At 41.5% G+C, this 18,819-nt stretch overlaps 1 protein-coding gene and 1 long non-coding RNA gene across 2 annotated transcripts in view; one reads left to right on the forward strand and one right to left on the reverse strand.

The window, feature by feature from the left end:
* Positions 1 to 198, reverse strand: part of RAI2 (retinoic acid induced 2) — a 63,002-nt gene extending 62,804 nt beyond the window's left edge. The window contains exon 1 of the mRNA XM_070066631.1: positions 61 to 198. The gene's annotated coding sequence lies outside the window, so the exon portion shown is untranslated. The remainder of the gene's footprint in view (positions 1 to 60) is intronic.
* On the forward strand, positions 118 to 15,247 carry LOC138847526 (uncharacterized). Its single transcript, XR_011385396.1, has 2 exons — positions 118 to 251; positions 14,929 to 15,247. It is a non-coding gene; the product is annotated as an uncharacterized lncRNA (long non-coding RNA).
* The last annotated feature ends 3,572 nt before the right edge of the window (positions 15,248 to 18,819 follow it).

Raw genomic sequence — 18,819 nt, forward strand, 5'->3', positions numbered from 1 at the left:
AGGTCCGCTTGGAGAGGGCGGGGGTGACCCTGGCCCGCACTGGGACGCCGCGGCCGCTACCTCGCAATCGCGGCCGCCGCCTCCAGGAAGCCGCGGGGTGGTCGCGGGTGTGGGAACTCTCCGGTCTGGCCTCGCTGCCGGCCGCCTGAAGGGGGTGCGCAGCGGTGGGAGCCGCCGTCGCCGCTGTCACCGAGCCGCTGTCGCCGCCGCCGCTGCCGGTTGTGCGTGAGCGTGTGTGCGCCTGTGTCCGGGTGAGTGTGTGTCTGCGTGCGGCGCCCGGCCTTTACTATATACACCAAGGGGTGGGAGGAGGCGGGGAAGGGGAGGGCTTGGGGGAGGCGGCGGAGGAGGGGGAGCGCGAGGGGGGCGAAAGGGTACCCGAGGAGGAGGCGGCGGAGGAGGGACAGGTGATCTCGCCCACGGGGAGGGCGTGGCTGTGGGCGGTGCAGGGTGGCAGGAGGAAGGGGCACCCGGGGAATGGAGGGGGGCACGCCTGGGAGGGCCCGAGGAGCGGGAACCCTGCTGCTTCCCGGCGGGCTGGGGACCATTCCAGACCCCAGGATGTAGAGTAGAGAGGAATAGAGGGTGGATGCGGCTGACGGTTGGAGGCAGGGGACACGAGAAGGGCCCAGTGATGGCCCTAAAATGCCAATTGTGATACAGGTCAAAGATCCTTCTCACAAGGTGGGAGATTAGTAAGGACAAAGTTAGTCCACCGACATAATCTCATTTCCATTCAAGGGGTGATTCGCATATTAATCTAACATTTATTTATTAAGCACCAGTGTTTGCCAGACATTGAGCTCAAAAGTGGGGTTATAGAGATGATGAATATGTGGTTGCCGACCAGTAAATCAATAGTAGGTGTCAGTGGTACCATGGATCCATTTCAATTCTCTTAAGAAAATACACACACACACACACACAAAAAAAAACCTAAATCCTTAAAATGCTTTAAAAGAGCGAAGGAAGCAGCTATATTGGTTTCGTCTCTAAAAATGTAAAAAAAAAAAATTCTCTTAATCCAAGCGGAATGGAGGTATTTATGAGCATGGCAGAGCAGAGGTTAATCAGAGCAGAGCAAAGCATGAATCTAGCCATTCTTTGCATGCTCAATAGCCCCTCAAGTCTCCACCGTGGGTGTCCCCTTGCAGGATCTGGGATGGTCACACAAGAGCAGCCTGGCCAGTCTAGAACTAGCACAGGAACCCAAACGTGTGTTTGAAAGGTTCTGTCCTCGCCATGTGCTGCAAGCAGAACCTGGGGGCAACCAGGGCCACCTTCCGACTTTCAAGGGCACTTTTGCCTCTGTGGACTCCTTCCTCCCTAAAAAGATAGCAAAAGTTATATTTTGCCATTGCATGGGTGCAAAGATGACTATATTAGTGCTATATAGTAAAACATTTTCTTCAACCTGAGAGATCATTTTTCTTCTGATCATAAATGAAATGAAAAGCTTTCTGTCGGTTCTAAAATGTGCTGTGGGCCCCAGGCACCATGTCTCCCATGGGTGACGGTACCATGCCTTAGTGCTGAGTTCCCTCTTCTGGAAAAGAAGAGCTAAATTAAGAAGTACTCAGTCAATACAGAGGCAGAACGACACACACCGCAAGTTTAGGAATTGATAATAACAAATACCAACAGCAAGGAGCAATCCCTGCTTGTTTCACTTAGACTATGAGGGGTTTGAAATTAGCCCCGAACCCTTAACGAGACCCGTGGAAATATCTGTCCGTGGATGTGGTTTCAACCAGTTCAGTAACCAAAGACTTCCTCTATAGATCTCCAAAGTGTTCGGAGTCCTTCAGTCAGGTATGGGAGCCTTGGCTAGCCAGGATCTAGCATGAATGCAACTAAAGACACAGCTGCGCAATTATAATTGGGCAAGTTCATGGATGAAAGATCCATCAAGGTTTTGTGTGTGTCTAAGGTAGGGATTGATATCCAGGAAGGCAATTACTAGCCTGCTACTTTTGTTGGCCTCCTCACAACCCTGGGTTAATGTTTGATTCTCACTGGCAGTTGTGATTCATATTTGTTGCCCTTTGAGATGCTTCTGTTTTCAGAAAAGATTATATTGCCTCAGATTAATGCATAATAATTAGGCATGATGGCCCCCATTTCCAAAGAAACGTATAGTGACACCCTTCTTCATTTTCACTGTGGCTGCCCTTGGAGAAGGGAGGGAACAGGAGGAGTCCACAAAGGGCAGGGCTGGGTGTGGGCATGGGCGGGGGCAGGGACAGAAATGGAACAACGTGTGTGTGAAGTACGCTCCTACAGTTAAAGGGGTACCTGAGAAAATGGAAGGGACAAAGGGCACAACCAAACCACATGAAAAAACAACAAAACATCTTCCAGGGTGGGGCAGGGTGATTTTTGAGACCTGCAATTCTAGTATTTGGTAATTTTAAACAAGGACCCAAGAAATCTGATTCTTTGATCTATATCCTGTTTCTCTAATACAGCATCTCCTTATAACCTAGTTTCCACCTGCTAGCCAGATGGGTAATGAGTTCATTTATCCAATAAACTTCTATTAAGCACCTACTGCATGGCCAGTCACTGAGCTGAGGACTTCGGTTAGAGACGGTTCATGTGGTTACTAACCCCAACTTGTTCACAGATGAGTAAATCAATAATAATGCAATGTGATGCTGTGAGGTACAGGCTGGGTTACAGAATGGGCTGTGTGAGTACCTAAGGAATGGGCCTATCACAGTCCTGGAAAGGAGTGGGGAATAGCACAAGGCAGGGAAGTCAGAAGAGGTTGCAGAGAGATGATGGCAGTTGGTAAGTGCTGGAAACAAATGGGAACTTTTCAAAGTAAGGGAAAGGCATTATAAGCGAAGGGAACCACAGGCAGATACTTTGTGAGTCTGGAGTAGAGGCTGTGAGGAATAGTGCCTAAGACTGGCCTGGAAAGGAACTTTTGTAATCAGTGGGAACCACTGAAGGACTCTAAGCAAGGGAGTGGCAAGGACAGATCCGGATTGAGGAATGATCACTGTTGATCAGTATGGAGTGACATGAGATTGGGGGCAAGGAGACCAGGTAAGAGAGGCTGTTGCAGTGATCAGGGTTTGGATCAAGGTTGTGCCAGCAGAGTTGAAGAGGTGGAATTTGAGTCAACTGGTCCTCAGGAGGCAGGATAAATAGGGAGTCATGATGGAGGAATCAAGAGGAGTTAGGATGGTGGGGGTCGGTGCTGTGGCATAGTGTGTTATGCTGTCTGCAACACCGGCATCCCATGTGGGCACCGGTTTGTGTCCTGGCTGCTGCACTTTGATCTACTTTCCAGCTAATGCGCCTGGGAAAGCAGCAGAGGATGGCCCAAGTCCTTGGGCCCCTGCCACCCACGTGGGAGACCCAGATGAAGCTCCTGGCTCCTGGCTTTGGCCTGGCCAAGCCCTGGTCATTGAAGCCATCTGGGGAGTGAACCACCAGATTCTGGAAGCTCTTCTTCTCTGTCTCTCCTTCTCTCTCTCTATAACTCTACCTTTTCAATAAATAAAAAGCAAACCTTTTTTTAAAAGAGGAATTAGGGTGACTTGTGTCTGGTTTTCTGGCTTAGGGTGGCTGGGGTTATGGCCACTGAGATGAAGATCCCTAAGGATAGGAACAGATTTGGGGCTGGAGGTTATGAACGTCATTACATTCCCACAGAAGTAGATCCTGAGACAAGAATTTGAGTGCAGAAAAGTTGATTTTGAAGGTGAAGGAAGCAATGGTAGGAGAATGGGGGAAGGGAGGTGGAGGAATGGTAACCAATGGGGGCGTATTACCAGAGCCAGTTACCACCATGGGCTACTGGAGCTTCATTCAATGGACAAACTCTGGGCCATGATACAAAACACCTTTTCAAGAGATGAGGAAGCTAGTTGAGGGCTGTCCAGGAGGAACTGATTTTCTGACAATTCCCACATGACACCCAGCACAGGTGGAGGGTCTTTCTCCAGTAAGAGATCCTGGCAGCTGAATGTCTACAGAACACATTGGAAATATTAGCTATCAAATATGGTGGGGAGAATAAGTATATTCCTAAAGTTGTACTTATGAAATTTGTATTCCTAAAAAAATAAAGAAATCTTAAAAAAATAAAAAATAGAAAACAGAAAAAAAAAAGAAAATACTAGCTATCGAGGGGGATGGCTAGCGCACCGTGGCTGTCTGCTCCAGAAGTTCTGGAGGTGCTTGTTGGGTATGCTCACAGAGATGTGAAGTAGGGACTTGGAAGAGTAGGTCTGGAGTTCAAAATCTAGGCTAGAGAGCTAGATACTGGAGTTGTTAGGCCCTGAGTGTTGGTTGAACCCCTGGGTATTGAGCTCTGCAGTAGACATGCGAATTGAGCTGGTAGCCGAGTGTGTTACCCTGGAGTGCACCAAAGTGATTCTTCTTGACCCACGTGATCAGACATGGGTTTCTAGAGGGGTCCCAGAAAGCCCTGAAGTGATAGATGTCAGTTTTGTTCTTGTGGGTGTGAATGTGTCTGGGCAAAATGGTCTGTTGCTTTCAAGAGGTTCTTAGAGGTGGTAGTGGTAGTTGAGGGGTTGGGGAGGGGGGAGGTATATTTTACTGAAGTTGAATAATGCATTTAAAGTTGAAACTCTGTTTTTCAAATATTTTCGTAATGATATTTACTGAGGAATTGAGTGACTGAATGAGCTAGGCGTTGGAAAACATAATCACAATGCAACAAAGATAAATGCTGAAAAAGCAATGCATACAAGTAAATGCTAAAGAGAATGCGTAAGTCAAGCACAGAGAATTGAAGTCTACTCCAGACTTAGGAAAAGACTTTCCACTGAAAGCAGTCAGAAATCGCCCCATGAAAAGGACATTTTTGCCTGTAGAATGTAAGGGAAAGGGATTGTTCTTTTTGCTATTTTGGCAGATCAGAGCTGGCTCATGAGGTCTGCACACGGAAGGGCCTCTGTAGTATTCATTTGAGGACTTCACATGAACTGTATTAGCTGCACTGGATAAAGTGAGTTAAGACCCAATCAAAGGATATGCGGGCTAGTCCTTCAGTTAAGCAATGAAGAAGCATATCCCGAAGAGCTGTTACTTTACAGTACTGAGCTGCATGCTAAAACACAAAGAAGAATAAAGTACCAGCCCTGCCCTGCACTGAAGTGTCTCGTGGTCCAGCTGTAGCTCTGCCTAGTCTCTCAATCAGTGAACACTTCATTTTACAGTGATTTTTGAGAAATTGTCATGAGCAAGAAGCAGGCTTATTATAAAAGGCTTCACTAGTGGCTGCTCCATTCTGTGTGCCACAGTTTTCATTGCTAACAGAACACTAATATTCAGATATCCACCCCTTGCTTGCAAAAATCTACGTACCTTAAAATTTTATCCTAGCTTTAGGGTGGGTCTGTTTGATCTGAGAAAAATTGCATCCCTCCTGCTATAATTTGTACCAAATAGATAAGAGGGGAAATTTGCTGGAGGCTCATGCCTAAGTCCTTGCTCTCTAGGTAATAAGTCAGGAAAAGGCATAAAGTGGGTCTTCCCAGCAAACCAGGATAGCAGGTCCTATGATGCTAGGAACCAGATCTGGGAGGGAGCTGGATGTTCAAGGCAGTAAAACAAGAACAGAGAATGAATTGAGACCATAATTATGTTACTAAACTGCTAGTACAACTGACACTAGAACCATCTGATCTGATCTTGCACTGCCTGTTATGTAAATTAGCGCATTGCTTTCTAGGTTAAGCTCCTTTGAGTCTCTGGTCTCTGTTACTTACAGTTGAAGCCATCCTAAGCCACACATGCAGTAACAGGGTTAGCTTTGTTTCATTTGAGTTCAGTGCCAGAGGTAAAGACCTTTCTGGAGTCAAGAGCTAGAAGAGAAACAAGTGTAGGGAAGAAGTAGCTCAGGAATTGGTATCAGATTCTGACTCTGAAGACAAGTGAGGGAAATGATGTAAGCTAGAACCTGCTGAATTTGGAAGGCCAGCTGTGCACGGGGTCATTTGTGTTCTAGCAACATATTAAAGGCAGCTCCTGCGTCTGACAAAAGGGAAAAGACTGCTCTGTCAGGAGTCAGGAGAGTTAGTCTCCTGCTCTGTCACTGCCCTGAGTGGCTTTGAACAAGATGCCTTCTCTCTCTGACACTTAGATTCCTTGCAACAGCAGTAGTCTCCTTTCCCCTTAGGTGCTGGCCTCCTGACTTGATTGTAAACATGAACGGAGGATGCACAGCATCTGCTTTACTTCTCTTCAAGTAGGAGGCCTTCGATAAGAAATTGTTAAAGTCATTACTATCTCTACGTTTGTGCCTGGTCTCCTCTTCCTAAGGAGCTTTGGGATGGATTGTCTACTGCAAGTATTATAACCAGCAAGTGCAACTTCCTTTTCCATGTAGAAGGGGGATGTGGACAGATTGGATTGGATTCATGTGACTGCTACCTGAGGCTACAGAGTTTGTCCAAATCACCACAGAGTCCTGCACAAGTCAAGTGAGACGCCAGGCTGCACAAGGCAGAGTCCATGTAAGTCACCAGGGAAGGATCAGAAAAACAACTGCTAGGATAGAGAGCTGGAGTCAGGAGCATGAAATAACAAGGCAGTGGGTTTTAGATAAGGGAAGAATAGATCCAGATTCATTGGGGGGAAAGTGAAGTCTTGCAGAACAGACTATCTGCCAACTGTGGCACGAGTGTGGTTGAAATACTGTTGAAATACATAAACGAACAGGAATGGAATTGCTCAGAGATGGTCCTGCAGAACCCAGCCATCCTATGAGGAAATTGAGGCTCAGAAAGTTACACGCAGAAGAACCAGACACACACACACATCCCTTTACACATGAGGGCCTGTTCCCTCTCCAGGTATCAGACTTACCTTTTCCTTGCTTAAAAAAAATCTTTCACAAATGAGACAGGTTTATTTCCAAGAAGAGAAAGCTTAGTAAAAATTGCCTCAGAGTAGCCATCACTAAGAATTAGAGTATTATCCAAAGCAGATACTAAAACATAACTGCCGAGACACTTCAAGCTAAGGGTGTTTATTGTTAAAGAGGACAACAAGCAGTGATCCACAAATATCCTCCATCGCCCAAAACCACAATCCCCTGGCGCCAGGCACTGTGGTGAGTGTCAGAATCTATCTCTGCAATGGCCTGTTGGGAGAAGAACTTTGGAGGCCTTTCTCACCCATCAAACCCCTCAGCTATTACAAGTGATCAGTTCCCCATAGACGCAGCCTGTCTGACCTTGCAAGAATATATTTCATAAGCAGATGAGAATGTGGCCTATGCCACAACATGCATTGCATGCTCCTAGCACACTGAGGTGTGTCCATGACATGTCAGGCTTGTCCCAATTCATGTAGTGCAGGTCCCCCCAATGTAACTGGCAAGGTGTCTGTTGCTATAACTTCAAGGCATGAGAGAAGTTCCAAGGTCGTTCATTTTGGAACAGGTCATCAGTGTGTACAAAAAGGACTTGAATAATTTCATTCATCAATGTGTACAAAAGGGACTTGAATAATTTCATTTTTCTTTACCTGGGAGAATTTCTCAAATTATGGAATTTTATAGAGGAAGAAGAGAGCAGGTGCAAAGCCTCTTGTCTGGGCAGTTTAGCAGTTTTAATTGCCTTGCTTTGTGTTTGTGGCCTCTTGCTGCCAGGTCAACATGTTTAAGTGCTCTCACAAGATTGCTCCCTGCCAGCCCTTGTTTACTCCATCCCTCTCCCTTGAATTCTCTGAAGTTCTACACTTCTAGGATTATCCTCACTCAATTTATGAGCCAGCCCACCAGTGTTTTGGGGTCGGATATGAGGCCAGCTTCTCTCAGGTAAACTCCTCATGTTCCTGAGACTACACTCCCAGTCCTCAGCTCTATGATCCCTCCTCTCATTGGCCTCACCATGGAACTGGGCTTCTGGGGCTGATTCTCTGCACAACTTTTAACCCTTCCACTGGAAACCTCTCTCCACTACTCCCCACCCAACTCACGGAAGTGTCCCCATCCATCTCTGATGGCCACACGTCTATGCACATGAGATCAAGTTGGTTTCTCATTCAGTGGCATCCTGCCTTAAAGGAATTGTCCCAAAACTTGACAGGAATGTTGTATAAATTGCAGATCACCACCATCTTGGATTATCTCTCAATTCTTCTATTAGATGAGTTCTTATTTTTTGAAGAAGAAACGTTTTCAATGTAATAGAAGTGACCTTTTGAAAAATGTGATGCTATTGTTTTAGAAAAGGTTCACAATTATGTAGAAATACTGGAGAATACATGTCACTGATTCTTTTTAAAATGAGTTATTCATTGTAATATTCATTTAAAATCAAATGGAAGCTGATCTAGCATTAGTATAAACATTCAATCATAGCTACTTCAACAAGCTGTATATTTCATTCAAGTGTTTGTCTTTATAGTATTTACTCAACAGAAATAATATCATATAAATTTAGTCCTGCTTTTATCTGTCGGTATCTTCAAACAGGCATTTCCACACAGTATTCTAATAACAATACATAATCATAATAGAAATTTTCAGTGCTTGTATGCAATTTTGTTAAGTGGTTTCATCACCACATGCTCATACTTTGTTTTTGTCCCTACTGTTGGGAATGCAGGCTATTTCCAAATTTTGCTGTTACAAAGAACACAACAATTACTATCTTTGTAATATCAAGGTTCCTCATAAAGAATTCTCACAATAAATATAAAGTTGTAATATTCCTGAGGGCAGACACATAAACATTTATATGTTGCCAAACTGATGTTAAAAAAAGATATTCCATTTACCACTTCACATGTAAGAGAACACCTGCCTCGTGAGTACTCACCAATCTCAACAAATTTGTCTCATTTTTTTTTTTGAAAACGTATTTCTCTCATTACTAGAGAGGCTGGACGTTTTTATTTGTGCCTATCTTTCTACCTGTATATCTAAGGGAACTGTTAGTTTAATGCCTTCATCCACTTTCTGGTCAAGTAACAGTGTTTGCATATTACTCTGTGTGTGTGTGTGCATGTCCTTTATATGATGGAAAATAAATGTATGTCATAATGGCAACAATAAATATAACTCCATTTCCTTTCATTCCAAGTTTTGACCATTATTTTATATAGGTAAGTTTTAAAGTTTGTAAAGTTAAATCTATCCATCTTCTCTGTTGTGATGCTGTCAATTACTTGGATAAAACCTAATATACCCTAAAATATTCCATTTTTATTCATTTAGAATCTTAGAGTATCTGTTGTAAAGTAGAACTCTGATTGTATCATTTTCCCTCAAGTAGTTGTCCAACACTATTTATTTTATATAAAAATCACTTCTTTATTGATTTGTGCTTTCTATTTTAGTAAACAATACGCTGATAATTAATAGATTCTATTTCTGGGCTGTCAGTTCTGTTTTGTGGCTCTGTCTCTATTTTTTAATACAGTGTTTAATTTGGAGATAATTATTTGCCTTCTATATGTCCTCTTTGGAGAAATGGCTATTCATATATTCTGCTCCTTTTATAACTGGATTGTTTGTGTGCTTCATTTTTAGAAATCTTCTATCTGCTGGTTCACTTCTCAAATGCGAACAATAGTCAGGGCTGGGCCAGGCCAAAGTTAAGAGCCTGGAATACAATCTGGGTCTCTACCATGTGGGTGGCAGGGACCCAACTATTTGAACTATCACCTGCTGCCTCCCAGGGTACACATTAGCAGGAAGCTGCAATTAGAGGCAGAGCTAGGACTCAAACCCAGGCATTCTGATATGGAATGTGGGCATCCCATTTGGGGTCTTTACCACCATGCCACATGCCCAGCCCAGGACTGTTTGCTTTGTGACTGTTCAATTTTGAGGGTTATTTATATACTCTAGACATCAATCATTTGTCAGATATGTAATTTGCAAATATTTTTCTCTGTATCTTTTCATCCTCTTTTGAAAAGGATGGTCTTTCACAGAGCAAAATATTTCATTTTTTTTTTTTTATGCCTGTGGTTGCCAAATTGCTGTAGCACTATTATTGGAAAGGTTATCCTTCCTCAGGGCCAGCACTGTGGTACAGTGGGTTAATGTCCTAGCCTGAAGCGCTGGCATCCCATGTGGGTGCCGGTTCTAGTCCTGGCTGCTCCTCTTCCAATCCAGCTCTCTGCTATGGCCTGGGAGAGCAGTGGAAAATGGCCCAAGTCCTTGGGACCCTGCACCCATGTGGGAGACCAAGAAGAAGCTCCTGGCTCCTGGCTTCGGATTGGTGCAGCTCCGGCCTTTGTGGCCTTCTTGGGATTGAACCAGCGAATGGAAGACCTCTCTCTCTATCTCTACTTCTCTCTGTAACTCTTTCAAATAAATAAAATAAATCTTAAAAAAAGAAAAGGTTATCCTTCCTCTTTGAGATGCTTTTGCACTGTTATCCAAAGTAAGTTCTGTGGTTCTATCTCTGGATTGTTTATTCTATTCTAGTGCACTATTTGTCTATCCTTTTGCTTACTTAATGCCTTGATGACTCTAGCTATACAGTAAGCATCAATATCAAGTAGAGGGGCCGGCGCTGTGGCATAGCAGGTAAAGCCGCCACCTGCAGTGCTGGCATCCCCTATGGACCTGGTTCGAGTCCCAGCTGATCCACTTCCAATCTAGCTCTCTGCTGTGGCCCGGAAAAGCAGTAGAAGATGGCCCAAGTCCTTGGGCTTCCTGTACCTGCGTGGGAGACCTGGAAGAAGCTCCTGGCTCCTGGCTTTGGATCAGTGCAGCTCTGGCCGTTGCGGCCATCTGAGGAGTAAACCAGCAGATGGAAGACCTCTCTCTCTGCCTCTCCTTCTCTCTCTATTAACCCTGACTTTCAAATAAATAAATCTTAAAAAAAAATCAAGTAGAGTGAGTCTGCCTGTTTTCTTCTCTGTTTCGAGTTAGTTTTAGCTCTTCTAGTTCCTTTGTCTTTCCATGTAAATTTTAGATTACACTTGTCTTTGTCTACAAAAATTTTTGCTACAACTTTGATAGGAATTGCTTTAAATCAATTACTACATACCAATTTGGGAGAAGAGATATTTTTAGTAATGTTGAGTCTTCCAATTCATGATCCTGGAAATGTATTACTATTTATTAAGATCTTTGATTTATTTCATCAGCATTTTGTGATTTGCAGTCCACAAATCTTGTACAGATTTTGTTATGTTTGGCAATGTTTCATTTTCTTTGGAATAATTGTAAATTTAGGTTTTCATAGGTTCATTGTTAGTATACAAAAATAAGATTTTTTGTGCTCATCATGTATTCTGTGACTTTCCTGAACTCAATTTTAGAGATTTATTGGGATTTTCTACATAGGCAATCACGTCATAAGCAAATAGGAACACTTTCATTTTTTTTCTTTCCAATATGTATAACTTTTATTTCTTTTTCTTGCTTTATTTCAGTGGCTAGAATTTCCAGTACAATGTTGAGAATAAGCGATGAAAGCCTTACCTTGTTCCTAATATGGGGGAAAAATCAATCTTTCATTATTAAGCATGATTTTATCTATAGGTTTACTGCAGACACTCTGCCAAATGGAGATAATTCCCCTCTGTTATAAGTTTTTGAGAGTTCTTGTCATGAATGAATGTTGAATTTTGTCAAATGTGTTTTCTGAATAAATTACTATTGATTATCTCATTTTCTTCTTTAGCCTGTTATGATGAATTACATTGATTTAGTTTTGAATGTTGACTCAACCTTTCATATCTGGGATATATTCTATGTGATCATGGTGTATTCCTATTTTGTTGTGGGGTCTTGTGCCTATGTTCATGAGGTATGTATGCACTAGTAGTTTTTTGTACTATTTTGTTTTGTTTGGGTATTGAGATGGTATTTTCTTCATAATGCAAATTGAAAATTTTCTCTCCTCTTCTATTTTCTGCAAAACATGTCCTAAAATTTATATTAATTCTCCTTTAAATGTTTCATAGAATTATCCAATAAAATTGTCTGGGCCTGGAGAGTTCTTTATGAAGGATTTTTAAATTGCAAATTCAATTTATTTAGTGGTTACTGCACAAATTCAGATTATCTATTTCATCTGAGTTCAGTATTGGTAGCTTGTGGCTTTGGAAGAATTGGTCCATTTCTTTTAAGCTGTTCAATCTTTCAGTGTAAACTGTTTGTAGTATTCCCTTATTATCCTTTTAATGGCTATGGAATCTGCAGTGAAATCATGTTTCATTCCTAATACTGGTGTTTTATTTCTCTCTGTTTTTATTTTTATAATTTGTACTAAATCTTTACCAATTTTATTTTTGACATGCCAGCTTTTTTCATTGTTTTACTATTATTTTCTGATTTTCAGTTTTATTGATTTCTGCTATGATTTCCCTCCTTTTGTTTGCTTTGGATTTATTACACTCTTTGTTTCCCAGTTTCTTAAGGCAGCAAGTTAAGTTATTGATTTGAGACCCTTCCTCTTCTAATGTTAAGTTTTTGGTGCTATAAATTTCCCTCTTAGCACTGATTTACCTACATTCCATATATTTTGGAATGTTGTATTTTTCTTTTCACTGATTTTCATATATTTAAAAAATGTCCTTACATGTGTCCTCCTTGACATATGGATTATTTAGAAGTACGTTGCTTATTTTCCAAGTATTTAGGAATTTTCCTATTCCTTTTTTCTGTAATTGATGTCTAGTTTGATTTCATTATGGTCAGAGAATATACAGTGTGCAACTTCAGCTCTTTTGAATTTAATGAGGTTTGATCAAATTTTTTTTATAGAAAGAAAGAGAGATCTTCTATGCTCTGGTTCACTCCCCAGATGGCCACCATGGCCAGGGCTGGGCCAGGCTGAAACCAGAAGCCAGGAGTTTCATCCAGATTTCTCACATGGGTACAGGGCCTAACCACCTGGACCATCTTCTGCCACCTTTCCCAGGCTATTTATTAGCAGGGAGCTGGATCAGAAGTGGAACAGCCAGGACACAAACCAGTGTATGGCTCAAAATATTGTTTATCCTATGATTGTTACATGGATGGTTGAAAAAAAAATGTGATTCTGCCATTGTGGAGTGGGCTATTTTCTCTATGTAATTAGGATCCTTCTGGTTGGTTGCCTTGTTCGGATTTTCTCTATCCTCTTTGATTTTCTGTCTCCTAATTCTACTAGGTGCTGAGAGCGAGGCTTTGAAGTCCCTAACTATAAATTTAGTTTATGCTTCATTCATTTTGTGGCTATGTTGTTGAGAACATGCATATTTACATCATTTCTAAAGCTAATGTCTCTCTGTCTCTAGCAATTTTCTTTGGTCTGAAGTCTACTTTATCTCATGTTAATGTAGCTTCTTCTAATTCTTTTTTATTAATGTTTATGTAGTATTATCAGTTTCCATCCTTTTACTTTTAACCTACCTATTTAATTGAATGTGTGCAGAGGTTTTTTTTTTTTTTTTTTTTTTTTTTTTTTTTTTTTTTGGTAAACCACGTATAGTTGAGTCATTTTAAAAAAATCTACTCTGCCGGTATCTGCCTTTTTATTGGTATATTCAAATGATTTACATGTAAGATAATTATTAATATGTTAGAGTCTAAGCCTACTCTTTTTATTTGTTTTATGGTTGCTTCCTAAGTTTCTAATTATTCTGTTTCTCTCTTCTTGCCTTCCTGTAAGTTACTTCATTTTTTTAGGAATCCATCTTGAATCTCCACAGTGTTTTTGAGTGTATCTCCTAGCATAGCTTCCTTGATGGTTTCTCAGGGTATTATAATATAGATATGCATATATTATAGTGTATTGGTGTCAACATTTTGCCACTTCAAGAAAAGTGTAGAAATCTTACTTGCATTTACCTCATTTAATCTCACGGATTAAATATCATTGTCTGGAGTATCAGATGGTGTTACAACTTTTGTTTTCATTATGAAATACAATTCAGAAAACTTGTGAGGTGAAAGGTAGTCTGTTCCCATATTTTTACTCTTCCTGTTGTTCTTTCCTCTTTCTCGATGCTCCAAGATCCCTTCTTTTATTATTTCTTTAGCTTGAAGAATTTCCTTTAGCCAGCATTTAAGGGTAAATCCGACAGCAGATTCTTAACTCCTCTTTTCATTCTTGAAGGGTATTCTGGATTGGCAATTCTTTTCTTTCAGAATACATTGTACTATATCCTTTTGGCCTTCATGGTTTCAGATGAAAAAACCACTTTGATTTGAACTGGTACTCCATGATAGATAATGCATCATTTCTGTATGGCTGCTCTCACGATGTTATATTTACCTTCAGTCTTCAGAAGTTTAACTATGATGTATCTTGAAAAGGGTTTCTTTGGAATTATCCTGTTTGCAGTTTTCCCAGTTTCTTGCATCTGTATGCTTTCTTTTTCCACAATTGGGGTATTCTTAGTTATAATATTCTTCTAGTCCCATTGTCTTTCTTCTGTTTTTCTGAAACTCTTATGATAGGAATGTTGGATCTTTTAAAATGAGTCCACAGGTCCTTGAGAGACTTTTTTTTTTTAATTTTCTCTCTTGTTTTCCACATTGAGTAAATTTTACTATTTTTTCTTTTAAGTTTACTGATCCTATCTGCTGGTGTATTTATTCTACTATCAGGTCTTTCCAATAAAGTTTTTTTAAGATTTATTTATTTGAAAGTCAGAGTTACACAGAGAGAGGACAGGCAGAGAGAGAGGGGTCTTCCATCTGATGGTTCACTTCCCAGATGGCCTCAACGGCTGGAGCTGCGCCTATCTGAAGCCAGGAGCCAGGAGCCTCTTCCCAGTCTCCCACGTGGGTGCAAGGGCCCAAGGACTTGGGCCATCTTCTACTGCCTTCCCGGGCCACAGCAGAGAGCTGGACAGAAGTGGAGCAGCCGGGTCTCGAACCGGCACCCATGTGGGATGCTGGTGCTTCAGGTCAGGGCGTTAACCCACTGTGCCACAGCGCCGGCCACTAAAGATTTATTATTTATTTATTTATTTTATTTACAGAGAGAGGAAGAGCCAGAGAGAAAGAGAGGTCTTCCATCCGCTGGTTCACTCTCCAAATGGCCATGATGGGCAGAGCTGAGCTGATCCGAAACCAAGAGCCAGGAGCTTCTTCTGGGTCTCCCACATGGGTTCAGGGGTCCAAGGATTTTGGCCATCTCCTACTGCTTTCCCAGACCACAGCAGAGAGCTGGATCAGAAGTGGAGTAGCCAGGACTTGAACTGGTGCTCATATGGGATACCGGTGCTGCAGGCTGGGGCTGTAACCCGCTGTGTCACAGCACCGGCCCCTCCAATAAATTTTTAACTTTTGAGGATTGTATTTTTCAGTGTTAAAATTTCTGTTCTTCATTATACTTGTATTTATTTTCTGAGATTTTCTGTTTTTTTCCCATTTATTTCAGAAGAATTTGCATGGCTTGTCGGAGCATTGTTGTTGAATTATGTTGCTTATTTTCCAAGTATTCAGGAATTTTCCTATTTTTTCTGTTATTGGTGTCTAGTTTGATTCTGTTACAGTCAGAGAACATGCAGTGTGCAATTTCAGCTCTTTTGAACTTAGTTGCTTTCACCCACTTATATGATATTGCAACACCTGACTCATTTCTTTATTGGCATCTGTTGATTGTCTTCTTTCATTCAGATTATGTTTTCCTTGGCTCTTGATAGAATGGGTTATTCCGCATTATATTCTGTACACTGTTGCTATTAGGAGACTCCAGGTCCCATTTAAATATTTTATTCTAGCAGGCAATCACTCTGTTTAGGTTTAGCATGCAGGTCCTAATCTACTCTTGTGGACTCTGGTTTCAATAACAGTTTGACTTTTTAAAAGGCCTTTGCAGTGTTTCTTGGTATGCTTGGTTTATCTGGAGATGTTGGGGCTCCCACTGGTCCCTGGTGGTGCTGCATGAGGGGATCAAGGGGATTTTTCCAGGCAGGGCCACCTGGTATTCCAAGGTAGAGGAAGAGAATCTCTTGGAAAGAGGGATGAAGAATGCTTTCTGGGCTAGGCAGCTTGTGTGTGGCAGACTCCCTCTTGCTACTACCAACCTGCCATTCAGGGTGTCTTGGCAGGAGATGGATGTCTTGGGTCTGGAAACGGAGGAGAAAACTTGCCTTAGTTGCTTGTTTTTAATGGGACTCCTGATTCTTCTCCCCCTGCCAGTGTTGTAGGTTTACCTGGCATTGTCAGACTGACTACCACTTGATCTGGGAGAGAAATGAGCCTACCCGAGCTGCCTTGTGTTGCTAGGTTGGGGTCTGGAAATGCCAGGTCTTTGCTGCCTTCTTCAGTTGGGTGGGGGAGATTTAAACACCATGCCACTGGTTGATCCTCCAGTCCTGGAATCCAAATCAGCTCACCTTCCTCTATTACCTTTCGAAGTACTGTTTTGATCGCCTCTTGAGTTTTTCCCAGGTTTTATAGTTTTTACTTACCAGAGAGAAGCAGAGAGTTACAGGTCTAAGCCATCTTGACCAGGCCAAAACTTCATTTTAATTGTTAGTTGCTTGTATTAAAACCCAGGAATGATTCAAGAAAAGTATTATTATGATTATTATATGGTTGACACTAAAAATAATTTTGGCATGGAAAGAACGAGAATTTTTTTTAAAAAATTATCTGCTCCAGGTATCAAATATATTAGCTATGCCATTGAGAGTAGGCAAAGTAGAAGGAAATATTAGAAAGATCATGAAGAACAGCCGTGAAGCCAAGGGTGGCAAGAGTATTAAGAAGCTGAGCAGGGTTATTATTATATTTGTTTTTATGATGGGATTAGAAACCAGAGGATCTGAAGCATTAGGTTGCTTGTCCAAAAGTGCTTGGGCATTTGGCTGCAGGATGGTTGCAGCATTCAGGATTATGACATTCCAAGACCATGGTAACAGCACACTGTTTCCCAGGGCATTGCTTTCAAGCTGCAAACACAACATTTGCTAAAAGATATACTGCGACAGTAAAGGAAACTTTTGCCTATCTGGCAAGTGAACAAAAAGTTTCAAAAGAAACAAATGTTTACTAAATTTGACTAGTATTAAATATCTGTTATTAATTGCCTCTTAATCATGCTGCTTAGAGGGTGCTTAATTAATGTTCATACCTTCATTTTGAGATGATAATTACCAAGTGGTGGAATTACTCTTTTTTTTTAAAAAAGATTGATTTATATATTTGAAAGGCAGAGTTACAGAGAGGCAAAGGCAGAGGGAGAGAGAGAGAGTGAGGGAGAGAGAGAGGTGGGGGGAGTAGAGAGGTCTTCTGTCTGCTGACTTACTCCCCAAATGGCTACAATGGTCACAGCTAAGCTGATCTGAAGTCAGGAGCCAGGAGCTTCTTCCTGGTCTCCCATGCCAGTGCAAGGGCCCAAGGACTTGGGCCATCTTTTACTGCTTTCCCAGGCCATAGTGGAGAGCTGGATCAGTAGTGGAGCAGCCAGGACTTGAACTGGCGCCCATGTGGGATGCTGGCACTGCAGGCAGCAGCTTTACCCACTACGCCACAGGGCCAACCCTGAGGGCTTACTCTTAGAAGGAAAATATTAAATGATTATTGGCATTTGGATGCATTTGTGAATTCATTACTTATGTCTTCCTTTTTTCAATATTTTGACTTCTAGAATTTAGTCGTGATAGTTTCTCTAAGTTTTCATTTGCTCATGGTCACTTCCATATAAATTAAACATTTGCTGTCAATAGAATATACAGAATTTCAGATTAAAGTTGATCACTTTCTGACTAAATGTGTTTGAGTCTTTCATTAGATTTCTAAAATGACCCTGAAAAAATATACAAATATAATGGATTTAGATTTTTCTTTCCAAGGGATAATCCTTTTTTTTTTTTTTTTTAAAGAAAGTCAAGACAAGAAAGATGACTGGACAGTGATTATTTGTTCCATTGAACCTTGGGAAACTACTCACTGGAAATAGGTTAAGGTGTCCTTAGAAAATTCATTAACACTTTCAAGATGTTGAAATGCAATCTACCTCGTCCACCCCAAAATTCCTTCAGCACGTGAAATGGCTTCCTAATATCCTGAGAATGCAAACCGGCTTCTAAAGCTGTTGGTTTTGTAGTTAACTGATGCTTCTGCCTGAGGTGTAACTCGTTTTCAAGGATCTTCATTTCCTCTCGCATGTCTTACAGTATCCATGGTGAAAGTTATGATGGTTTGGTAATTTGAGACCTCACCTCCCAGTTGAGCTATTAAATCATGACTGTGTGGAGGAGGTGAGATGGCAAGGATCTGGGTGGGAATGATCAAGTTTATAAATTACGAGCACGAGAACTACTTTGTTAATATAAATTATTACACAACTTGGAAGAATCTAAGGGTCAGGTCCACAAGATATCATTCATGGCATATACACATGCTTCACCAAGGAAAATGATGCACTCGTTTTCAGGGCAGCCTCTAGCATCTGTAATTCTGCAACTCAGAGGAACAGGAAGCAATCTGTCCCGCAAACCTGCTTAAAGGAAGTGCTATTATAATTACTTCTCCTCCTCATTTGTTCTTCTACATCCAATCATCAACTATCATTCCATCATCAGAATACGCCTCTCCACCAAATACTGCCCTGATGCACAAAGAACAAGTAAAAACTCATTCTTATTTTATCTGCAGCGTGGCCAGATCTGCAGTGCCAAAGTAAAGAAACTATTTGATACTAAATAGTTATTTGCCTACTTGATAATAAAAGAACCCAAATTATTACTGTCACTGAATCTTTCCCTGAGAATAATGAATGAGATCAAATTAATCCAAGCTTCCTGACCCTTTACTCCATCTGCTTGTTCAGAGTAATCAGCTCTCTGGAAAAGTCCTCCCTGTCCCAACTGAGTATTCCTCCGTGTCCTTGGCAGGATTTCAGAGGGAGCTCTTGAACC

This window comes from Oryctolagus cuniculus, chromosome X, assembly GCF_964237555.1.
Source record: "Oryctolagus cuniculus chromosome X, mOryCun1.1, whole genome shotgun sequence".
In the NCBI taxonomy this organism is placed as follows: domain Eukaryota; kingdom Metazoa; phylum Chordata; class Mammalia; order Lagomorpha; family Leporidae; genus Oryctolagus; species Oryctolagus cuniculus.